Source organism: Bufo bufo, chromosome 3 (assembly GCF_905171765.1).
Source record: "Bufo bufo chromosome 3, aBufBuf1.1, whole genome shotgun sequence".
Taxonomy (NCBI): Eukaryota; Metazoa; Chordata; class Amphibia; order Anura; family Bufonidae; genus Bufo; species Bufo bufo.
Window position 1 is genome coordinate 398175842 of NC_053391.1, and position 23314 is coordinate 398199155.

A 23314-nucleotide genomic window follows, 5' to 3' on the forward strand; every position below is an offset into this window, starting at 1 on the left:
CGTGCAAATTTTTATGTGAAAATTTTATGCGAATTTTATGCGAATTTTTCGCAATCAAGAAAATAATGCCTGGAGATCATGAATTCGCTAATTCTCGAATATATGGCGAATATTCGCCCAAATATTCGCAAAATATCGCAAATTCGAATATTGCCCCTGCCGCTCATCGCTAATCATCTCCTTCATCCCCTCACCAATGATTTATGGCTGTTGTGCAACTGCCTGTATTATACAACAGTCTTACATAAAAGTCTATCGGAGTACATTGCAACAAATTTATTAACAGGTGAACACCTTTTAGGCTACTTTCACATCAGCGTTTTTGCTGGTTCCGTCATGGATCAGCAAAAACGCTTCTGTTACTCATAATTTAACCGTCTGCCTCCGTTATGAACAGATCCGGTTGTATTATCTTTAACATAGCCAAGACGGATCCAAAGAAAACAGATCTGTCCCCATTGACTTACATTGTGAGTCATGACGGATCCGTCTTGCTCCACGCCACATATCGGACAGAAAAACTCTGTTTGCAGCATTATTCTGTCCACAATGGGGATGCAGCCAAACGGAACCGAAAGCATTTTGGCACATTCAGTTCCGTTCAGTTCAGTTTTGTCCCCATAGACAATGAATTGGTACAGAAGCGTTTTATCCCCCTATTGAAATCCTATGAAGGATCTCAATAGCGGAAAGGGAAATTAGCCTTAATAAATTTAGCACACAATACCTGAAGGAAGATGCGCCCTTGAAATTTGCAGTTTAGGTATGTAGCCCTTGTTGTCGGTCCTGCTCCTTACACAGTTGCTGTTATGATGCCATCCTTGCAGCTAATCAGTGAGACTTAAAGGGGTTATCCAATGAGTAATGTACAAAATGAACATCGGATATCATATAGTACATGACTGTCTCTTCCAAACAAATGTAGAACTCACCCTGTACTGCACATAGATCCAGAGATCTCCCCATTCATTCCTTCAACTGTTCTACTAGACGTATTTCAAGCTAGAAGCTACGGAGGTGTGCATTTTTTCTCAGGGGGCATGTCCTTTCTAACGCAGCTGATGGCAGTTGAAGGATGGAACTGAACATGTGCTTCCATCTCAGTGGACAGGACAGAGAAATTAGAAATTGGGAAAACAGCAGGTGGTACTATACAGATATATTTCAGTGAATAACTCAGTGTCTATACAAAATGTTTAATTACATGCAATTACAAAAGCTTTCAGCTCCAGGAGCTGGTTTGAAAAATGTAGAATATTTTTTGAGGGACAAAAAAGTTGAAAAAAGTTGAAAAAATAAAGTTTTCCCCCCAAAAAAAGTTTCAAGTAAAAATAAACAAAAACGTAATTTTCCCCAAATAAAGTTTAAAAAAAAATGGTAAAAAATGAGCCCCTACCTGAGACAACTATGGCTCAGAATATGGAAATACTAAAACATCATTTTTTTTGTTTGAAAAAAGCTGTTATTGTGTAAAACTTACATAAATAAAAAAAAGTATACATATTTGGTATCGCCACGTTCGTATCGACCAGCTCTATAAAAATATCACATGACCTAACCTCTCAGATGAGCACCGTAAAAAATAAAAAATAAAAACTGTGCTAAATAAACCATTTTTTGTCACCTTACATCACAAAAAGTGTAATAGCAAGCGATCAAAAAGTCACACACACACCAAAATAGTGCCAATAAAACCGTCATCTCATCCCGGAAAAATCATACCCTACCCAAGGTAATCGCCCAAAAACTGAAAAAATTATGGCTCTCAGACTATGGAATCACTAAAACATGATTTTTTTTTGCTTCAAAAATGAAATCATTGTGTAAAACTTACATAAATAAAAAAAAGTATATATATTAGGTATCGCCGCATCCGTGACAACCTGGTCTATAAAAATATCACATGATCTAACCTGTCAGATGAATGTTGTAAATAACAAAAAATAAAAACCGTGCCAAAACAGCTATTTCTTGTTATCTTGCCTCACAAAAAGTGTAATATAGAGCAACCAAAAATCATATGTACCCTAAACTAGTACCAACAATACTGCCACCCTATCCTGTAGTTTCTAAAATGGGGCCACTTTTCTGGAGTTTCTACTCTAGGGGTGCATCAGGGGGGCTTCAAATGGGACATGGGTGTCAAATAAACCAGTCCAGCAAAACCTGCCTTCCAAAAACTGTATGGCATTCCTTTCCTTCTGCGCCCTGCTGTGTGCCCGTACAGCGGTTTACGACCACATATGGGGTGTTTCTGTAAACTACAGAATCAGGGCCATAAATATTGAGTTTGGTTTGGCTGTTAACCCTTGCTTTGTAACCGGAAAAAATGTATTAAAATGGAAAATCTGCCAAAAAAGTGAAATTTTGAAATTGTATCTCTATTTTTCATTAATTCTTGTGGAGCACCTAAAGGGTTAATGACGTTTGTAAAATCAGTTTTGAATACCTTGAGGGGTGTAGTTTCTTAGATGGGCTCACTTATATGGAGTTTCTACTCTAGGGGTGCATCAGGGGGCTTCAAATGGGACATGGGTGTAAAAAAAAACAGTCCAACAAAACCTGCCTCCCAAAAACTGTATGGCATTCCTTTCCTTCTGCGCCCTGCCGTGTGCCCGTACAGCGGTTTAAGACCACATATGGGGTGTTTCTGTAAACTACAGAATCAGGGCCATAAATATTGTGTTTGGTTTGGCTGTTAACCCTTGCTTTGTAACTGGAAAAAAATAATTCAAATGGAAAATCTGCCAAAAAAGTTAAATTTTTAAATTGTATCTCTATTTTCCATTAATTCTTGTGGAACACCTAAAGGGTTAACAACGTTTGTAAAATCAGTTTTGAATACCTTGAGGGGTGTAGTTTCTTAGATGGGGTCACTTTTATGGAGTTTCTACTCTAGGGTTGCATCAGGGAGCTTCAAACGGGACATGTTGTCAAAAAAAACAGTACAACAAAACCTGCCTTCCAAAAGCTGTATGGCATTCCTTTTCCTTCTGCGCCCTGCCGTGTGCCCGTACAGCAGTTTACGACCACATATGGGGTGTTTCTGTAAACTACAGAATCAGGGCCATAAATATTGAGTTTGGTTTGGCTGTTAACCCTTGCTTTGTAACTGGAAAAAAATAATTCAAATGGAAAATATGCCAAAAAAGTGAAATTTTTAAATTGTATCTCTATTTTCCATTAATTCTTGTGGAACACCTAAAGGGTTAACAAAGTTTGTAAAATCTGTTTTGAATACCTTGAGGGGTATAAGTTATAGAATGGGGTCATTTTTGGGTGGTTTTTTATTATGTAAGCTTCGCAAAGTGACTTCAGACCTGAACTGGTCCCTAAAAACTGGATTTGCTTCTAAGCCTTGTAACATCCCCAAAAAATTAATTATCATTCCCAAAATGATCCAAACATGAAGTAGACATATGGGGAATGTAAAGTAATAACTATTTTTGGAGGTATTACTATGTATTATAGAAGTAGAGAAATTGAAACTTGAAAATTTGCAATTTTTTTACAAATTTTTGGTAAATTTGGTATTTTTTTTATAAATAAAAATGATTTTTTTTTACTTCATTTTACCAGTGTCATGAAGTACAATATGTGACGAAAAAACATTCTCAGAATGGCCTGGATAAGTCAAAGGGTTTTAAAGTTATCAGCACTTAAAGTGACACTGTTCAGATTTGCAAAAAATGGGCTGGTCCTTAAGGTGAAATAGGGCTGAGTCCTTAAGGGGTTAAAGGGCATCTGTCAGCAGATTTGTACCTATGAAACTGGCTGACCTGTCATATGTGCTCTTGGTAGCTGAAGGCATCTGTGTTGGTCCCATGTTCATTTGGGCCACGATTATTGAGAAAAATGAAATTTAAATATATGCAAATGAGTCTAGGAGCAACGGGGGCAGTTGCAGGCAGTTGGCGTCAGGCAGTGTAAAGCAGTCTGCACATGTTGCGAAATACCTGCAGGTTTTTCCACGCATATTCCCATGCAGAAAAACATGACACATATCTCACTTATCTTCAGCATGTCAATTATGTTTCGGATTTAGCTGTAGATTTCACCCTTTTCTAATGCATCTTCAGCAAAACTGCATCAAATCCATACCAAAAACCACTGTTATAAATTGCAGATTTTGGTGCAGATATAGTGCAGAAATGCACAGAAATCTGCACGGAAATTCATGTGAATCTGCTGCACATGGGCAGGTACCCTAAATGTGATCATGCCTGGCACTGACATCTTCTAGAGTCTCGCGCTGCGCTTCCCTAGCTGGTACAAAAAAGAGACTTGCCGGCAGTTCTCTTCTGTTCTAAGAGCTTTTTTCCTTTACTGTGTCTTTGCCAGACACTAAAGCGCACAGTTCAGTGCAAGACTTTATAATAAGTCAGAGCCAGGCAGGCATGATCATGTCTACACTGCCTGGCTCTGGGAATCAAAGTGCAGAGGGCGTGTCAGTTGCAGAGAGAGCAGAGCCTCTAGGTGTAATGGCAACACCCCCATTGCTCCTAGTAGCTCATTTGTATATATTAAAACTTCATTTTTCTCAGCAATGTGGGCACTGTGAGACAGTGACAGATATCACACCGGTTAGAGGCAAGGAAGGGGTGGATAGTGCGGTCCACACCCCTATTCCACCACAGGTGAGACCAGCTGGAGGTACTCAGGCTGGCATAAAGCACCTCCCAGGGTGTCAGTAAGGGAGGAGTGTGTTACCCGTGGACAGAGGTCTGGAGGCTCTGGGAGTGTGGTCTCAGCCGGGCAAGGCTGAGGGGCCACGAGGCTGGGTGGTAGCCTGGAGTTGGGGGACAGATCGATGCCTGGGAGGGTCGCAGGGCCATATTCAGGCAGACTATTGAGCCTTAATCCCCCACAAGAGACCTTGTACTTGAGACAGTGGGTGTACTGGGCTCTGTACAGCCAGGAGGCTGTGGCACATTGGCTGGGAAAGCCGCATTGGTTCACAGGGTGTGAACTGTACCTAATAGGTGAGACAGGTACGTTAATGTATTAGTTAGAGCCTGGACGGGCGAGTGTTTATTGTTTTGTTGTTCTGATTTTGCTGGTGTGCCACAATAAATGCACTGTTTGGACCTTAAACCTGGTGTCCTGAAGCCGTATCTGTGAGGATGATCACCTTAAAGAAAGCTACCCCTCACAACGCATATGAACATGGGACCAACACAGATGTCTTCAGCTGCCAAGTGCACATGTAACAGGTCAGCTAGTTTCATAGGTAGAAATCTGCTAACAGATGCCCTTTGACAAACCCCAGGAAATCTGGTCTGGATATGGGTGTAGTCTTCTCAAGACGGTGGTCTTTTAGAGCGGTGTATTTGTTTTTTACCTGTTGCCTGTATTATATATAGTGAGAATAAATTCCTATAGGGGAATGCTTGCATACGTGCAAGGCAGGAGATGTTCATTAATATTTAGATGGAACATTATTTTCCTTTTTTTTCCAGCTATGCCACTGAGTTGCCTGAAAAGGTTTAGCCATTGTTATTGCTGTGTTAATTGCTACCAGATTTTTCAATGTGTTCATTCTGCAATATTCCCAATTTATTTCAATGTAAAGCAATTAAATGCAAATCACTAGACAAGTAATTAGTATGTTCTAATTGTACATTTCAGACATTATACTATGAACTGCACTACTTAAAAGCTCTTGATCATTACGTTTTGTCGACAAGTTTTTCTTTTTAAGGAATAAAGTTACTATGTTGGTAAAACTGTAAATTAGCCACCAATGGTGCTATAGACATAAAGGAGAGTGGTGCAGGTTAAGCGATGCTACGTGTTGGTGTTGGAGACGCAACAGAGTTACAATAGCCAGCAATGAAACTCTGTATCAGGAAATGGGGTTATTATGGCCAGCACTGGGGCTACTGGGGCCAACAATGTACTCCACACTGCAAACATGGAGATAGAAAATATACATAACATTTCCGACTGCATTGCATCTAGTACACATCTATAACTGCCTACTAAGACATTGTGATTCAGTTTTTTTTTTCTTATAATGACATGTACACTAATTTTTTTTTATGGTTGTTTTCATATACCGTTACAACTCCCCCAGATTGGTGCTGTCTCCAGCATATGCCTTCTACAATCAGTCTTGCTTGACTTTGATGAAAGTATAGTACCACAGAATAGGGTACTTGCAAACTGTTCTTGTTACGTAATGTTATTTAGGCTTTATCAGCATGATCAACCCTATTAAACCAGGTATACAGTCTGGTAGGGCTCATCATGTTGTTTAAAACAATACGTTCCTTTTGTCTGTTTGCATGCTGTGTCCTCAGCATGCTAATGTATAGCCCTATCAACCCTATCAATCAAGGGGAGGAGGGAATGTGCAGATCTGCATGTGCTCACTCCTCAGAGAACTAGGCCTGAACTCCATAGAGTCACTATCTTTGACAAATTTACAGAGAGGAGATACCAGGTATCTCTAGTTTATAGGACTCCATAAAAAAATAAAGGAAGAACTACAAATATCTGTAAAGAATAAACAAGGCAACTGGACTTACTGTAGATTTCTTGAAAACGTTTCACTCGTTCTTCCAACGAGCTTTCTCAATTCTGAGTGACTGTACCAGAATTCTCAGGGAATAAATATGTAACTGAATCAACATCTGGTAATAATTACCAGATGTTGATTCAGTTACATATTTATTCCCAGAGAATTCTTGTACAGTCACACAGAATTGAGAAAGCTCGGTTGAAGAACGAGTGAAACGTTTTCAAGAAATCTACAGTAAGTCCAGTTGCCTTGATTTATTCTTTACAGATATACAATGACCTGGATAAATGAGAACCTTCACAGACAAAGAACTAGAAAGTCCAGAATCTGCATGGGCAAACATTGGAGTCAATAAGGTATTTGCTGTTTAAGGCTGATGAGACTTTACTGGAGTGAGCGGGGAATTGCAAAACTCCTTTCACTCTTCGGCATTATCTGGGCAACTGTATCTTAATCCTATAAATATAAAATAATGTCACACTCGAATGGGGTGGGGATCCAAATAGAGGTGCTCCCACTAACAGACAACACCCAGTCTGAAAAAGTGGAATAAATAAGTAAAATGGAAGTGGGGCACTCTCTTTTAAGTAAAGGGATCTTTATTACACAATGTATACAATAAATTGACAATGTAAAATAGGTTTAAGATACAATAATATAACAGTAGATAAAAGAAAAGTAGCAGCCCTATAAAATATAAAAATGTATTAAATCACAATCGACATGAATATAGATCCCAATTAATACACAAAAAATATTAATATATTCGGATTTCCAGATAATGTTCGATAAATATTCGATAAATATTCGATATAAGTTATATTCGAAATAAGTTATCATAAAAATCTTACACTGATAATCATATTATATCAAAAGCATCAGGGGAATAGATAGTTGAATGAAAGAAGGTTCCTGACTAAGACCAGTCTTTTGTACCTCAATTGATAACTGAGCAAAGTCTTTCCTAATATAGATAGTTTGTAGATGATAAGTCAGTGAATCTGCAACATTTTATCGATACACGTATGTGTGCTATCCAAATTCCAAGCGGTATGGCTTTCAATAGTTCAAATAATAGCGTAATAGCTATAGAGGCATACAGCGGCGTCCCGCTGTGTTTGGAAGAGAAGCGATCGCTTGTGTGGAATCTATGCAACCTTACCCGGAGGTCTTTGGACCTGACGATGAGTCCTCGACTCGGTACGGTCAGCTTGTGAGGTCCCGGTCTCAAGGGCTGTTACTGCGGATTTGAATTGTGGCGCCAATCAGGTTGTGTTATTCCACGTGGTCTTTGGCGTCTCCGATAACGCGGTTGGTTGGCTTTTACAATTCCTTCTTCTTGTAACAGTGTCCAGACCTTACCGGAGTTGCAATGTCCTTACTGTCCTTAGGGGGGGATTCACACCAGACGCGTTTCGGGGATTTAGAGCATTGACCCCTTCCTCACTGAGACGCCAAAGACCACGTGGAATAACACAACCTGATTGGTGCCACAATTCAAATCCGCAGTAACAGCCCTTGAGACCGGGACCTCACAAGCTGACTGTACCGAGTCGAGGACTCATCGTCAGGTCCAAAGACCTCCGGGTAAGGTTGCATAGATACCACACAAGCGATAGCTTCTCTTCCAAACACAGCGGGACGCCGCTGTATGCCTCTATAGCTATTACGCTATTATTTGAACTATTGAAAGCCATACCGCTTAGAATTTGGATAGCACACATACGTGTATCGATAAAATGTTGCAGATTCACTGACTTATCATCTACAAACTATCTATATTAGGAAAGACTTTGCTCAGTTATCAATTGAGGTACAAAAGACTGGTCTTAGTCAGGAACCTTCTTTCATTCAACTATCTATTCCCCTGATGCTTTTGATATAATATGATTATCAGTGTAAGATTTTTGTGATAATTTATTTCGAATATAACTTATATCGAATATTTATCGAATATTTATCGAACATTATCTGGAAATCCGAATATATTAATATTTTTAGTGTATTAATTGGGATCTATATTCATGTCGATTGTGATTTAATACATTTTTATATTTTATAGGGCTGCTACTTTTCTTTTATCTACTGTTATATTATTGTACCTTAAACCTATTTTACATTGTCAATTTATTGTATACATTGTGTAATAAAGATCCCTTTACTTAAAAGAGAGTGCCCCACTTCCATTTTACTTATGTATCTTAATCCTGTATCCCTCAGCTGGAAATTATAGCTACCATTGCAAGAATAATATTGCCAGCTTTAAATTCTGCAGAGAGAGACCCTAGGGAGACACGAGGGAAAGAGTACTAAAATCTCCATCCTGGCCTATAGCCATGCATTGTTATCTGGGAAGATGTGTACTGATAATTGTTTGGAACTATGTTTTGATGCCGTTGGATGTACTGTACCATAGCTCTCATTGTGCACTTTAGTAAAGAGAGATGTTTATCTTGTACAACTTGCTTGGTTACTGATTCCAGCTCCATATACTGGCCACAGCACCCACATCTCCTGCCTTGCATCCATATGACACTCAAAACACCAGGGGCACCCCAACCACCATCAGGCAGAAGCCCCAACATCAGGGTGTGTCCCGAGGGAAGAAATGGTTTCCTCCTATCACTGCACTGGTCCTAGGGAGCATGGGTTTGAGGATTGCCACTGTGAATGATTGCTGCAGCCAGAGCCATTATCATCCCATCCCCCGCGCCGCTCCACCGGGGATTGTGGCCAAAGCACAACCTCTCTTTCTCTTTTTATATATTTTCATTTTCTTTGCTTCAGTACAAAATATACATCTCTATTAGGGCGAGAAGGGCTGGACAACTCAAAAAAAAAACTGCTAGTTGAGACTACTACAGACTAATTTTAACAATTGCTTTCTCTTAGAGTGCCTCTTCACATGCTAAACCAGAGATTTCAAACAATGAATTCTGGGTACCTTATTAGTAATCCATAATTAGAGATCAGCCAGTTGATTTTAGCGATTCAGAATTCTTCCCAAATTTCCCAAAAATTTCAGATTCTAACAAACTTTAGTTAGTCATGTTATTTCCATAAAATACACAATTTTATTAATTCAATTAAAATGTATCCACTCAATTAATACAAGGATCAGCAAATAAATCCTATGACCATGTGACAGCACTAACCTCAATTAAATATACCAATATGCAGTACAGTAAGTAACGCAGCAAGGTGGAGGCAGTAACAAAGTTATAATTGTAAACAACACACTCCTGTATCAGCCATAATTATATTCAATTAAAGTGCTGGGTAAACAGATGACACTAACAGCTGTAATAAGGTCTAAAAAAATAACATGCCATATATAGGAACTCCAAAACAAACACCCTGCTGAATAATCACTCCACTCTAGTTATTCCAAACACTACTTTAAACTGGAATTGCCAATTTTGAATGCATGCTTTAAGAAAATCAACTAAATTTGCCCTCATATGATGGTAAATATGGGTATGTAAACAGGCTATAATCTAACTAGGAATAAATAGGGGAGCTCACCGTCTAGAATGCACGCTGTGTCATTGGTCACCTCAATGTGCGTTTTGCGTCAGCTTTATCAGGTGGTGATGTAGGTAGAGGAAGGAGAGAAGAACAAACCCTTGACCAATCAAAAGAGTTTTTCAAATCATGTGTGCGGTATTATGGAGTTATGCTGGCACATGCCCATTGTCAAAAGTCTGATGCGTTCAATCCCACCCTTCAATAGTGGCACACGTGTGAGACTGGTCATGTGGTGCCTCAGCTCCATGTGATCCCAAACCAAGAAAGGCTAACTGGTGGAAGGGATCAGACGAATGGCATGTAGTGTCATGTGCACTATTTCAAAATGGAAAATGAAAACCTTATCCCGAATTAGTCCATATATGGAAGCTGAGCTAAGCAATGTGATAGAATACTTTATATGTACATGATTATAATCAACAATAAATCTTCGACCTACATGATTAATAACTGAGAATAATATATACATACTTATCATGTTACTTATATGTATGATTGTTAAAAAATTAGTGGTAACATAATTACTATATTAAAATAATAAATACAACTTTAAAAAAGCTAAATTTGGCCATCTAAAAGAAGCCATAGGCCTAACTAACTGGGACAAAGTCCTCAAAAATAAAAATACAGCCACAAAATGGAATATTTTTAAAATCATCCTAAAATCTGATTGTGAGAGGTACATACCTTATGGGAATTCAAGTTTAAGGAACAAAAAAAACATCAATGTGGATAAATAAAACTGTAAAGAAAGCAATAAATGACAAAAAAAAGCATTTAAATCACTAAAAACAGGAGGGTAGCGAGGAATCACTGAAAAACTATAAGGAAAAAAAAAAATTATATGTAAAAAACAAATAAAAGCGGCCAAACTAGAAACCGAGAGATTAATTGCCAAAGAGAGCAAAACTAACCCTAAAATGTTCGACAATTATATTAACGGTAAAAAGTATAAATCTGAAGGTATCGGCCCTTTACAGAGTGATGAGGGGGTTGTTGCAGAGAGCGATGAGGAGAAAGCAAAGCTATTAAATATTTTTCTTTCCACTGTATTCACTGAGGAAAATAAACTGTTAGATAAAATGCAGAATGTAAAAGTAAATTCCCCATTAAAAGTGCCCTGTCTGACGCAGGAAGAAGTACAGCGGCGTCTTAAAAAGATTAAAATAGACAAATCGCCAGGACCAGATCCTAAGAGAATTACAGTCAGGTCCATAAATATTGGGACATCAACACAATTCTAACATTTTTGGCTCTATACACCACCACAATGCATTTGAAATTAAACAAACATGATGTGCTTTAACTGCAGACTGTCAGCTTTAATTTGAGGGCATTTACATCAAAATCAGGTGAAGGGTGTAGGAATTACAACAGTTTGCATATGTGCCTCACACTTGTTAAGGGACCAAAAGTAATGGGAAAATTGGCTTCTAAGTAGTTCCATGGCCAGGTGTGTGTTATTCCCTCATTATCCCAATTACAATGAGCAGATAAAAGGTCCAGAGTTTATTTCAAGTGTGCTATTTGCATTTGGAATCTGTTGCTGTCAACTCTTAAGATGAGATCCAAAGAGCTGTCACTATTAGAGTTGAGCGAACACCTGGATGTTCAGGTTCGAAAAGTTCGGCCGAACTTCCCGGAAATGTTCGGGTTCGGGTTCGGGATCCGAACCCGACCCGAACTTCGTCCCGAACCCGAACCCCATTGAAGTCAATGGGGACCCGAACTTTTGGGCACTAAAAAGGCTGTAAAACAGCCCAGGAAAGAGCTAGAGGGCTGCAAAAGGCAGCAACATGTAGGTAAATCACCTGCAAACAAATGTGAATAGGGAAATTAATTAAAATAAAAATTTAAAAAATAAAAGTTAACCAATATCAATTGGACAGAGGTCCCATAGCAGAGAATCTGGCATCACGTCAGCAGAGAATCAGTCTCCTCATGCCATAGCAAAGAATCTGGCTTCATGTCAGCAGAGAATCAGTCTCTTCATGCCATAGCAGAGAATCTGGCTTCATGTCAGCGCAGAATCAGTCTTCATGTCATAGCAGAGAATCAGGCTTCACGTCACCCACCACTGGAACAGGCCACTGTCACATATTTAGGCCCCGGCACCCAGACAGAGGAGAGAGGTCCCGTAACAGAGAATCTGGCCTTATGTCAGCGCAGAATCAGTCTTCATGTCATAGCAGAGAATCAGGCTTCACGTCACCCACCACTGGAACAGGCCACTGTCACATATTTAGGCCCAGGCACCCAGGCAGAGGAGAGAGGTCCCGTAACAGAGAATCTGGCCTTATGTCAGCACAGAATCAGTCTTCATGTCATAGCAGAGAATCAGGCTTCACGTCACCCACCACTGGAACAGGCCACTGTCACATATTTAGGCCCCGGCACCCAGACAGAGGAGAGAGGTCCCGTAACAGAGAATCTGGCCTTATGTCATCGCAGAATCAGTCTTCATGTCATAGCAGAGAATCAGGCTTCACGTCACCCACCACTGGAACAGGCCACTGTCACATATTTAGGCCCAGGCACCCAGGCAGAGGAGAGAGGTCCCGTAACAGAGAATCTGGCCTTATGTCAGCACAGAATCAGTCTTCATGTCATAGCAGAGAATCAGGCTTCACGTCACCCACCACTGGAACAGGCCACTGTCACATATTTAGGCCCCGGCACCCAGACAGAGGAGAGAGGTCCCGTAACAGAGAATCTGGCCTTATGTCAGCGCAGAATCAGTCTTCATGTCATAGCAGAGAATCAGGCTTCACGTCACCCACCACTGGAACAGGCCACTGTCACATATTTAGGCCCAGGCACCCAGGCAGAGGAGAGAGGTCCCGTAACAGAGAATCTGGCCTTATGTCAGCACAGAATCTGTCTTCATGTCATAGCAGAGAATCAGGCTTCACGTCACCCACCACTGGAACAGGCCACTGTCACATATTTAGGCCCCGGCACCCAGACAGAGGAGAGAGGTCCCGTAGCAGAAAATCTGGCCTTATGTCAGCACACAATCTGTCTTCATGTCATATCAGAGAATCAGGCTTCACGTCACCCACCACTGGAACAGGCCACTGTCACATATTTAGGCCCTGGCACCCAGACAGAGGAGAGAGGTCCCGTAACAGAGAATCTGGCCTTATGTCAGCGCAGAATCAGTCTTCATGTCATAGCAGAGAATCAGGCTTCACGTCACCCACCACTGGAACAGGCCACTGTCACATATTTAGGCCCAGGCACCCAGGCAGAGGAGAGAGGTCCCGTAACAGAGAATCTGGCCTTATGTCAGCACAGAATCTGTCTTCATGTCATAGCAGAGAATCAGGCTTACGTCACCCACCACTGGAACAGGCCACTGTCACAAATTTAGGCCCCGGCACCCAGACAGAGGAGAGAGGTCCCGTAACAGAGAATCTGGCCTTATGTCAGCACAGAATCTGTCTTCATGTCATAGCAGAGAATCAGGCTTCACGTCAACCACCGCTGGAACAGGCCACTGTCACACATTTAGGCCCCGGCACCCAGACAGAGGAGAGGTTCATTCAACTTTGGGTTGCCCCGCAATATAATGGTAAAATGAAAATAAAAATAGTATTGAATGAGGAAGTGCCCAGGAGTAGAATAATATATTGTTAATGGGAGGTAGTTAATATCTAATCTGCACAAGGGATGGACAGGTCCTGTGGGATCCATGCCTGGTTCATTTTTATGAACGTCAGCTTGTCCACATTGGCTGTAGACAGGCGGCTGCGTTTGTCTGTAATGACGCCCCCTGCCGTGCTGAATACACGTTCAGACAATACGCTGGCCGCCGGGCAGGCCAGCGCCTCCAAGGCATAAAAGGCTAGCTTTGGCCACGTGGATAATTTGGAGACCCATAAGTTGAATGGGGCCGAACCATCAGTCAGTACGTGGAGGGGTGTGCACAGGTACTGTTCCACCATGTTAGTGAAATGTTGCCTCCTGCTAACACGTTCCATATCAGGTGGTGGTGCAGTTAGCTGTGGCGTGGTGAGAAAACTTTTCCACATCTCTGCCATGCTAACCCTGCCCTCAGAGGAGCTGGGCGTGACACAGCTGCGTTGGCGACCTCTTGCTCCTCCTCTGCCTTCGCCTTGGGCTTCCACTGGTTCCCCTGTGACATTTGGGAATGCTCTCAGTAGCGCGTCTACCAACGTGCGCTTGTACTCGCGCATCTTCCTATCACGCTCCAGTGCAGGAAGTAAGGTGGGCACATTGTCTTTGTACCGGGGATCCAGCAGGGTGGCAACCCAGTAGTCCGCACACGTTAAAATGTGGGCAACTCTGCTGTCGTTGCGCAGGCACTGCAGCATGTAGTCGCTCATGTGTGCCAGGCTGCCCAGAGGTAAGGACAAGCTGTCTTCTGTGGGAGGCGTATCGTCATCGTCCTGTGTTTCCCCCCAGCCACGCACCAGTGATGGGCCCGAGCTGCTTTGGGTGCCACCCCGCTGTGAACATGCTTTATCCTCATCCTCCTCCACCTCCTCCTCATCCTCGTTCTCCTCGTCCTCCAGTAGTGGGCCCTGTCTGGCCACATTTGTACCTGGCCTCTGCTGTTGCAAAAAACCTCCCTCTGAGTCACTTCGAAGAGACTGGCCTGAAAGTGCTAAAAATGACCCCTCTTCCTCCTCTTCCTCCTGGGCCACCTCCTCTTCCATCATCGCCCTAAGTGTTTTCTCAAGGAGACATAGAAGTGGTATTGTAACGCTGTTAACGGCGTCATCGCCACTGGCCATGTTGGTGGAGTACTCGAAACAGCGCAACAGGGCACACAGGTCTCGCATGGAGGCCCAGTCATTGGTGGTGAAGTGGGTCTGATCCGCAGTGCGACTGACCCGTGCGTGCTGCAGCTGAAGCTCCACTATGGCCTGCTGCTGGTGGGCACGTCGCATATGAGGCGGTGAGCGGGAAGGCCGAAGTTACGCTGTAGCGCAGACAGGCAAGCAGCGGGAGGGTGTGAACGCCGGAAGCGCGAACAGACGGCCCGCACTTTATGCAGCAGCTCTGACATGTCGGGGTAGTTGCGAATGAACTTCTGCACCACCAAATTCAGCACATGCGCCAGGCAAGGGATGTGCGTCAAACCGGCTAGTCCCAGAGCTGCAACGAGATTTCGCCCATTATCGCACACCACCAGGCCGGGCTTGAGGCTCATCGGCAGCAACCACTCGTCGGTCTGTTGTTCTATACCCCGCCACAACTCCTGTGCGGTGTGGGGCCTGTCCCCCAAACATATGAGTTTCAGAACGGCCTGCTGACGTTTACCCCGGGCTATGCTGAAGTTGGTGGTGAAGGTGTGTGGCTGACTGGATGAGCAGGTGGAAGAAGAGGAGGAGGAAGCTGAGTAGGAGGAGGAGGAGACAGGAGGCAAAGAATGTTGCCCTGCGATCCTTGGCGGCGGAAGGACGTGCGCCAAACAGCTCTCCGCCTGGGGCCCAGCCGCCACTACATTTACCCAGTGTGCAGTTAGGGAGATATAGCGTCCCTGGCCGTGCTTACTTGTCCACGTATCTGTGGTTAGGTGGACCTTGCCACAGATGGCGTTGCGCAGTGCACACTTGATTTTATCGGACACTTGGTTGTGCAGGGAAGGCACGGCTCTCTTGGAGAAGTAGTGCCGGCTGGGAACAACATACTGTGGGACAGCAAGCGACATGAGCTGTTTGAAGCTGTGTGTGTCCACCAGCCTAAATGACAGCATTTCATAGGCCAGTAGTTTAGAAATGCTGGCATTCAGGGCCAGGGATCGAGGGTGGCTAGGTGGGAATTTACGCTTTCTCTCAAATGTTTGTGAGATGGAGAGCTGAACGCTGCCGTGGGACATGGTTGAGATGCTTGGTGACGCAGGTGGTGGTGTTGGTGGTACATCCCATGTTTGCTGGGCGGCAGGTGCCAACGTTCCTCCAGAGGCGGAGGAAGAGGCCTAGGCGGCGGCAGCAGCAGAAGAGGCCGAGGTGGCAGCAGCAGCAGCAGAAGAGGTAGCAGGGGGAGCCTGAGTGAGTTCCTTGTTTTTAAGGTGTTTACTCCACTGCAGTTCATGCTTAGCATGCAGGTGCCTGGTCATGCAGGTTGTGCTAAGGTTCAGAACGTTAATGCCTCGCTTCAGGCTCTGATGGCACAGCGTGCAAACCACTCGGGTCTTGTCGTCAGCACATTGTTTGAAGAACTGCCACGCCAGGGAACTCCTTGAAGCTGCCTTTGGGGTGCTCGGTCCCAGATGGCGGCGGTCAGTAGCAGGCGGAGTCTCTTGGCGGCGGGTGTTCTGATTTTGCCCACTGCTCCCTCTTTTGCTACGCTGTTGGCTCGGTCTCACCACTGCCTCTTCCTCCGAACTGTGAAAGTCAGTGGCACGACCTTCATTCCATGTGGGGTCTAGGACCTCATCGTCCCCTGCATCGTCTTCCACCCAGTCTTGATCCCTGACCTCCTGTTCAGTCTGCACACTGCAGAAAGACACAGCAGTTGGCACCTGTGTTTCGTCATCATCAGAGACGTGCTGAGGTGGTATTCCCATGTCCTCATCATCAGGAAAAATAAGTGGTTGTGCGTTAGTGCATTCTATCTCTTCCACCCCTGGGGAAGGGCTAGGTGGATGCCCTTGGGAAACCCTGGCAGCAGAGTCTTCAAACAGCATAAGAGACTGCTGCATAACTTGAGGCTCAGACAGTTTCCCTGATATGCATGGGGGTGATGTGACAGACCGATGGGCTTGGTTTTCATGCGCCATCTGTGCGCTTTCTGCAGAAGACTGGGTGGGAGATGATGTGAACGTGCTGGATCCACTGTCGGCCGCCCAATTGACTAATGCCTGTACCTGCTCAGGCCTTACCATCCTTAGAACGGCATTGGGCCCCACCAAATATCGCTGTAAATTCTGCTGGCTACTGGGACCTGAGGTAGTTGGTTCACTAGGACGTGTGGCTGTGGCAGAACGGCCACGTCCTCTCCCAGCACCAGAGGGTCCACTAACACAACCACGACCATGTCCACGTCCGCGTCCACGTCCCTTATTAGATGTTTTCCTCATTGTTCCCGTTCACCACAATTTTGAGAATGGCAAATTTGGGAATAGTTTTTCAACCCAGAACAAAAACTGTGCTTTTACGGTCACTACAAATAACTTGACCAGCTAAAACAGTACAGATTTGGTTGAATAGAAATGTGAGGCCTGTTTTTTTTTGCGCTGTGTGACAAATATAGGTTTAATCACAGAATTAGACTTGTATCTGCACAGTAGTGTGTGTGTTAAGTTTTTCTGAATGACACTTTCAGCACCTTCAATGTAAGATATCCTTTTTGGGATAGATTTCAAGTAGGCCTCATATAGCAGAAACTAGTTATTTTGAGAATGGCAAATTTGGGAATAGTTTTTCAACCCAGAACAAAAAGTGTTCTTTTACGGTCACTACAAATAACTTGACCAGCTAAAACAGTACAAATTTGGTTGAATAGAAATGTCAGGTCTATTTTTTAGGCGCTGGGTGACAGGCTCAACTTGCCCCTGATGTAGTATATGGCCAAAAAATAACCACACTATTGATGGTTAAATGCACTTGGGTGACACAGGCTCAGCCTGCACCAGATGTAGTATATGGCCAAAAAATAACCAGACTGTTGATGGTTAAATGCACTTCGGTGACACAGGCTCAGCCTGCAGCTGATGTAGTATATGGCCAAAAAATAACCAGACTGTTGATGGTTAAATGCACTTCGGTGACACAGGCTCAGCCTGCAGCTGATGTAGGATATAGCAAAAAATAACCACACTATTGATGGTTAAATACACTTGGTGATAGCTTGTGCTGGCGCACCACAAGCCACAAAATGGCTGCCGATCACCCCAGAAAAAAGTGATCTAAAAACGCTCTGGGCAGCCTCAAAAAAGTGAGCAAGTCGATATTAGCACTTCAATGATCCACAGCTGCAGATCGATCACAGAATTAAGTCTTTTGGAGGAGTTAATCTGCCTAATCTCGCCCTAACCTCTCCCTATGTTTGAATCAGCAGAGTGACGTGCAGCGCTACGTGACCCAAGCTTATATAGAGGCTGGGTCACATGCTGCACTGGCCAATCACAGCCATGCCAATAGTAGGCAAGGCTGTGATGGCCTCTTGGGGCAAGTAGTATGACGCTTGTTGATTGGCTGCTTTGCAGCTTTTCAAAAAGCGCCAAGAAAGCGCCGAACACCGAACCCGAACCCGGACTTTTACGAAAATGTTCGGGTTCGGGTCCGTGTCACGGACACCCCAAAATTCGGTACGAACCCGAACTATACAGTTCGGGTTCGCTCATCCCTAGTCACTATCAGTGAAGCAAGACATCATTAGGCTGAGATGTAAACCATTGGTGAGCCTCAAAAACAGGAAGCCCAGATTAGAGTTTGCCAAATGACATCTAAAAAAGCCTTCACAGTTCTGGAACAACATCCTATGGAAAGATGAGACCAAGATCAACTTGTACCAGAGTGATGGGAAGAGAAGAGTATGGAGAAGGAAAGGAACTGCTCATGATCCTAAGCATACCACCTCATCAGTGAAGCATAGTTTTGGTAGTGTCATGGCGTGGGCATGTATGGCTGCCAATGGAACTGGTTCTCTTGTATTTTATTTTATTTATTGATGATGTGACTGCTGACAAAAGCAGCAGGATGAATTCTGAAGTGTTTCGGGCAATATTATCTGCTCATATTCAGCCAAATGCTTCAGAACTCATTGGGCGGTGCTTCACAGTGCAGATGGACAATAACCCAAAGCATACTGCAAAAGCAACCAAAGAGTTTTTTAAGGGAAAGAAGTGGAATGTTATGCAATGGCCAAGTCAATCACCTGACCTGAATCCGTTTGAGCATGCATTTCACTTGCTGAAGACAAAACTGAAGGGAAAATGCCCCAAGAACAAGCAGGAACTGAAGACAGTTGCAGTAGAGGCCTGGCAAAGCATCACCAGGGATGAAACCCAGCGTCTGGTGATGTCTATACGTTCCAGACTTCAGGCTGTAATTGACTGCAAAGGATTTGCAACCAAATATTAAAAAGTGAAAGTTTGATTTATGATTATTATTCTGTCCCATTACTTTTTGTCCATTAACAAGTGGGAAGCACATATGCAAACTGTTGTAATTACTACACCGTTCACCTGATTTGGATGTAAATACCCTCAAAATAAAGCTGACAGTCTGCAGTTAAAGCACATCTTGTTTGTTTCATTTCAAATCCATTGTGGTGGCATATAGAGCCAAAAATTTAAGAATTGTGTCGATGTCCCAATATTTATGGACCTGACTATAAGTAATGTCATAGCCAGACCCTTTATTTCTGATATCTAAGGACTCTATACTGACAGGGAGTGTTCCACAGGATTGGCGCATAGCAAATTTGGTGGAAATATTCAAAAAGGGTCCAAAAATAGATCTCGGAAACTATAGGCCGGTAAGTTTAACATCTGTCGTAGGTGAACTGTTTGAAGGGTCATCTAAGAGATGCTATCTTGGAGTACCTCAATGAAAATAAGCAAATAAAGCCATATTAGCATGGCTTCATGAAGGATCGGTCATGTCAAACTAATTTAATCAGTTTCTTTGAGGAGGTAAGTTCTAGACTTGACAGCGGCGAATCAATGGATGTCGTATATCTGGACTTTTCCAAAGCATTTGACACTGTACCGCATGAAAGGTTAGTATATTAAATGAGAATGCTTGGAATGGGAGAAAATGTCTGTATGTGGGTAAGTAACTGGCTCAATGATAGAAAACAGAGGGTGGTTATTACTGTTACACACTCAGATTGGGTCACTGTCACTAGTGGAGTATTGGTAGTGGATGTCCCTTTGTCACAGTCCTGGGGATAAATAGATGATGAGAGAGATCTCTGTACTGACCCGTGATATATTTATACATATTAATTAGATCTCCCCTCAGTCGTCTTTTTTCTAAAGTGAATAACCCTAATTTTGATAATCTTTCAGGGTACTGTAGTTGCCCCATTACAGTTATTACTTTAGTTGCCCTCCTCTGGACCCTCTCCAGCTCTGCTATGTCTGCCTTGTTCACAGGAGCCCAGAACTGTACACAGTACTCCAGGTTAGTGTTAAACCTCATCTTCCACTTATCTGCCCAAGCCTCCAATCTATCTAGATCCCTCTGTAGTAGTATATTGTCCTCTTCAGTGTTTAATTACTTTACACAGTTTAGTGTCATCTGCGAAAATGTATATTTTACTATGCAAGTCTTCTACAAGATCATTAATAAATATATTGAAGAGAATAGGGCTCAATACTGACCCCTGAGGTACCCCACTAGTGACAGTGACCCAATCTGAGTGTGTACCATTAATAACCACCCTCTGTTTTCTATCACTCCGCCAGTTACTTACCCACTTACAGACATTTTCTCCCAGTCCGAGCATTCTCATTTTATATACTAACCTTTTATGTAGTACAGTGTCAAATGCTTTGGAGAAGTCCAGATATACGACATCCATTGATACACCGCTGTCAAGTCTAGAACTTACCTCCTCATAGAAACTGATTAAATTAGTTTAGCATGACCGATCCCTCATGAAGCCATGCTGATATGGTGTTATTTGCTTATTTCCGTTGAGATGCTCTAAGATAGCATCTCTTAGAAAACCTTCAAACAGTTTACCCACAACAGATGTTGATTTTGGACCCTTTTTGAATATTGGCACCACATTTGCTATGCGCCAATCCTGTGGGACATTCCCTGTCAGTATAGAGTCCGCAAATATCATAAATAAGGGTATGGCTATGACATTACTTAATTCCCTTAGAATACAGGGGTGTATGCCATCCGGTCCTGGTGATTTGTCTATTTTAATCTTTTTAAGTTGCTGTTGGACTTCTTCCTGGGTCAGACAGGACACTTTTAATGGGGAATTTATTTTTACATTCAGCATGTCATCTGACAATTTATTTTCCTCACCTTCAGATTTATACTTTTTACCATTAATATAATTGAAGATTATAGGCCTATGAACTGTTACATAAGAACTATTGGCTCTTTCAACCACTCAAACCAATAACTAAATCGCCAAGTATATAAGTGCACTATAGTACCAAGAATCGACGACTATATTAACCGAATATTTGGTGACTATTTAATCGAGAGCTTCGATGAATTATCGAATTATCGATAATTAGATCTTCTTGTGGGGAATTTACCAAGCATCTATATGCTGTCTGACTTATGTGATAATCAGTTAAATCCACACCTCAAGTGATTTTTTACCTTACCGTCATTTGTGATGTTTTTATCCAATTGTTTTTTAATTTCTGTACAATTTGCGCATGTATGACCTTTCATATGTCTTTTCGATCGCTTGGTGTTGCACTTTTTGTAATGTAAGTTGACAAAAAAATTATTGCTTTAGCACAGTTTTTATTATATTTTTTCTACGGCGTTTAGGTGAGGGGGTGGATCATATGATATTTTTATATGCGGCAATACCCAATATGTCTGGTTTTCTTTTTTCCTTCTTTTTTTTTTATTTTATGTGTTTTATTTTGGTAAATAATATAATATTTTATTTTATTTTATTGAAACAAAATTTTTTTTTAAAAACATTTTTATTTTCTACTTTTTTTTGGTCTCACTATGGGACTTTAACTTCTGGGGTCTGATCCCCTCTGCAATGTATTACAATACATTCTGTATTGTAATACATTGCATGTCAGCTTGTATGCTGACAGCCTGCCTGTGAGACCCAGCCCAAGGCCACTTGCACACGAACATGTGCTGGCCATGCATGTGCTGCGGTCCGCAATGCACGGGCACCGACCGTGGGGATGCCACATGCGGATCGCAACCCCATTCTCTTGAATGGGGTCCGCTATCCGTCCGTCCCGCAAAAAGATAGGACAAGTTCTATCTTTTTTCGGAATAGAAGCACAGAACGGAGCCTTAAGAAAGCACTACGTAGTGCTTCTGTAGGGTTCCATTCCGTGCTTCCGTTCCGCATCATCCGTGATGCGGAATGCACAAAGCCGGTGCCCCGGTGTTTTGTGGTCCCGCCATATGTGGGCCACAATACGGCCATGGAGGCACACAGTTATGTGCAAGAGGCCTAAGGGCTGGATCTCACAGGCTTCCATAGAAGGCAAGCCCTGATGCGCAGGGACCTGATGGAGATGCGGAGGGCACGTGTACCCTCTGCAAACCTTCTGCATGCCGCGATCATACAAGGGGTCAATATGCTGGCATCGGTGAAAACACCGATGCCGGCGTATGCAGCAGGGGCCCGGCTGTCAGTGACTGCTGGGTCCGTGCTCCTGATCGGGAGTGCGCAGCTGCTGCACCCACCCGATCACCCCGCTGTACATGTATGGCGCTGGTCCTTAAGTGACGTCCACATGTAGGGTTTAACCAGCACTTTAATTGTGTATGATCATGGCTGCTACAGGAGTGTGTTTACAATAATAACTTTGTCACTGTCTGCACTCTATTGCGTTGTTACTTACTGTACTGCATATTGGTATATTTAATTATGTTTAGGCTAGATTCACACTAGCGGCAAGGAACTCCGGCAGGCTGTTGCGGCAGGTGATCAGCCTATCGGATCCGTGCTGCCTCTAGTGCACGCGTGCCCCCGGACTACAGCTCTGGCCCCGTTGACTATAATGGGGGCGGGCCGGAGTTCTGGTGGCAGCACGGCAAACATGCTTAGAGGCAAACATGCTTAGAGGCAAACATGCTTAGAGGCAAACATGCTTATAAAACTACGACATGTTTATAATTTTTAATTGAATTAATAAAATTGTGTATTTTATGGGAGCATCATAACTACATATTTTTTTGTGTGTATACAGTACTTCTGTAATGAATTTATATTCTGCAAAATGGTAGAACAATCTTTGTATTCAATACCAGTAATATCTTTAGAACATTTCTGTAGACTAGTAAACTTTAATTTCTTTATGTGCCTATCCATAAATACAGTATATTATAACATCTGGCATTCAATCCTTACGAATGATCAAGCATTTAAAAATGACAGTCCTGAATCCATCTCTATTCAGACTACACCTCTAGGTGGGATATATTTTTAAATAATAACCAATAATTCTCAGATAATCTAAACTCATTCCTTTTCTGAACTCACCACTATCACATAACTGAAAAACGAAAGTTTCTTCCACCTGTGAATATCTTCTATTTTAAATTTTTTTTTGAAGGACCTAAATCTTTTTGTAAAAGCACGATCTTGCAACAGTGCTTTTTAGAG

At 42.8% G+C, this 23314-nt stretch overlaps 1 protein-coding gene and 1 long non-coding RNA gene across 2 annotated transcripts in view; both read left to right on the plus strand.

Moving 5' to 3' along the window:
* CALN1 (calneuron 1) overlaps positions 1-23314 on the plus strand; it is a 489140-nt gene that overhangs the window by 15285 nt on the left and 450541 nt on the right. The window lies entirely within an intron of this gene.
* LOC120995547 lies at positions 4072-22155 on the plus strand. The gene is made up of 3 exons (XR_005777621.1): positions 4072-4179; positions 14448-14454; positions 22142-22155. It is a non-coding gene; the product is annotated as an uncharacterized LOC120995547 (long non-coding RNA).